The sequence below is a fragment of the Leucopleurus acutus genome (assembly GCF_964270905.1).
Source record: "Leucopleurus acutus genome assembly, chromosome: 7".
Lineage (NCBI taxonomy): Eukaryota > Metazoa > Chordata > Mammalia > Artiodactyla > Delphinidae > Leucopleurus > Leucopleurus acutus.
In genome coordinates this window covers 91,037,095-91,039,693 of record NC_139150.1, presented here as the reverse complement: position 1 = coordinate 91,039,693, position 2,599 = coordinate 91,037,095, and the positions used below count along the sequence as shown (strand labels likewise).

Here is a 2,599-nt window from a genome sequence, read left to right as displayed (position 1 = left end):
GGTGGGAATGTAAATTGATCCAACCACTATGGAAAACAGTATGGAGGGTCCTTAAAGAACTAAAAAAAGAACTACCATATGACCTAGCAATCCCACTACTGGGCATATACTCTGAGAGAACCATAATTCAAAAAGAGACATGCACCCCAATGTTCATTGCAGCACTATTTACAATAACCAGGACATGGAACCAACCTAAGTGTCCATCGACAGAGGAATGGATAAAGAAGATGTGGCACATATATACAATGGAATATTACTCAGCCATAAAAAGGAACTAAATTGAGTTATTTGTAGTGAGGTGGGTGGACCTAGAGTCTGTCATACAGAGTGAAGTATGTCACCATATGTTAATGCATATATATGGAATCTAAAAAAAAATGGTACTGATGAACCTAGTTGCAGGGCAGGAATAAAGAGGTAGACATAGAAAATGGACTTGATGACATGGGGTGGGAGGGGGAAGCTGGGGCAAAGTGAGAGAAGCATTGATGTATATACACTCCCGAATGTAAAATAGTTGGCTGGTGGGAAGAAGCAGCATAGCACAGGGAGATCAGCTCGGTGCTTTGAGGTGACCTAGAAGGGTGGTATAGGGAGGATGGGAGGGAGGCTTAAGAGGGAGGGGATATGGGGACATGTGTATGCATACGGCTGATTTGCTTTGTTGTGTAACAGAAACTAACATGGTATTGTGAAGCAATTATACTCCAATAAAGATGTACTAAAAAAAATGGTATCAATAGAAAAAAAAACCCCTCAAGCATAAGGACAGTTTGAAAAACTGCAGTATTTACAAAAGCTGAAGATACACAGTTCCAAAGATAATCAGCTCCACTCCTATATATATACCTAAACCCAACAGGAGTGCATTCATAAGTTCACTGAAAGGCATGCACTAGAATATTCATTATAGCATTATTTGTAAGCCCAAACTGGGTGCTACCCACATAAATATCCACTCATAGGAGAAGCCGTAAAAATTCTGGAATACTCACACAATGGGAATTGATCGTCTATAATGTGCATAATGCATAATTTATCAATACTAAGTACAAAAAAAGACAGGACGAATCTCTGGTTTTAGAAGTCATGAGAGCAGTTAACTGGAACAATTTTTACTGAGATGAGAATGTGCTAGGTTATTGGTATTCTGTTTTTGATCTGAGTCTGACTAAGCAGGTATCTTCTGACATGTGAAATCAATCCATTGAGCTGAACTCTTTTGATGTGGTTACTAGTCTTTACCGATACTATGTTCAATAAACACTTAAAAGGACATAGAAATTAAAAATATCATTCCCATGATATTTTTATTTATTAATTCATTAAAATAAGTAGAAACACATTTTAATCATGACATGCTTTGCAAAACAAAAGAAAAAAAAGACCCCTAACTTTCAAAGACTTTTATGATCACTCAAGAAAGCAAAATTACAGAGACAAAGAAGCATCAGGAAATCAGTAAGGAAAAATAAATGACAAATTAAAAAAAATGATTTAAACATCAGGAAGTGTTATTTATACTGGTTCTGTGGGCTCCATGACTATGAATTCTTCTGTGAAGTGGATGAAGACTCCATCCAGGACAAATTTAATCTCAGTCAACTCAATGAGCAGGTGCCTCACTGTAGACAAGCTCTAGACATGATCTTGGACCTGGAGCCTGATGAAGAGCTGGAAGACAACCCCAACCAGAGAACCCTGATTAAGCAGTCAGCCAAGATGCTGTATGGGTTCACCCAGACCACCTATATCCTCACAAACCATGGCACCACCCAGATGTTGGAAAAGTACCAGCAGGGAGAGTTCGGCTACTGCCCCACATGCACTGTGAGAACAAGCCAATGTTTTCCAATAGCCTTTCTGACACCCCAGGTGAGGCCCTGGTGAAGCTCTACTGCCCCAAGTGCATGGACAATTCCACACCTAAGACACCATCGAGGCAGCACCACACAGAAGGCCCCTACTTGGGTACCAGTTTCCCTCACATTGCTCTTCATGGTGCATGCTGAATGCCGGCCCAAGCAGCCCACTAACCAGTTTATGTCCAAAGTGTACAGTTGCAAGATCCATCCACTGTCCTACCAGGTGCAGTTCCAAGCTGCCAGCAACTTTGAGTCTGTCAAGACCGTTCACTTATTCCCAACCCCACCTGTCACTCTGTCTTTGACAGTTCCAGTCCTCCCCTGCCACCTTTAAGGAAATCTCTATGGTTTATATTTTAAATTAGAAGAGTCATTATTGTGAATATGAAATAAAGTAGAAAAAAGGCAAAAATAAGCATTTACTCAAAATTTATATAAAATCTTGCCAGATCTCTTCAGGAAAAATAGTTTAGAGCTTGATGACTCCTAATATAAATGTTGTAAAATCATAAGGTATTTTAAAAATAATTCTATGGTAATTTATTTAATTACTAAATAAAATTGATTATTAAGATACATTAGCATCATTGATTAATGTATGAGAAGAATACTGAATAGTACCATAATAATGAAGAAATTTTTTAAAAGATCTACAAGAACTACCATGTTGAAAGGTACAAAAATCACAGGTCTTTAGAAAGGAAATTTTCATATACCTAAAATCAAATAAT

At 38.2% G+C, this 2,599-nt stretch overlaps 1 pseudogene across 1 annotated transcript; it reads left to right on the top strand.

Annotated features, from left to right (window-relative positions):
• Nucleotides 1-1,500: 1,500 nt before the first annotated feature.
• LOC309963829 (casein kinase II subunit beta-like) lies at nt 1,501-2,202 on the top strand (annotated as a pseudogene). The gene has a single exon. The product of its transcript is annotated as a casein kinase II subunit beta-like (transcript).
• The last annotated feature ends 397 nt before the right edge of the window (nt 2,203-2,599 follow it).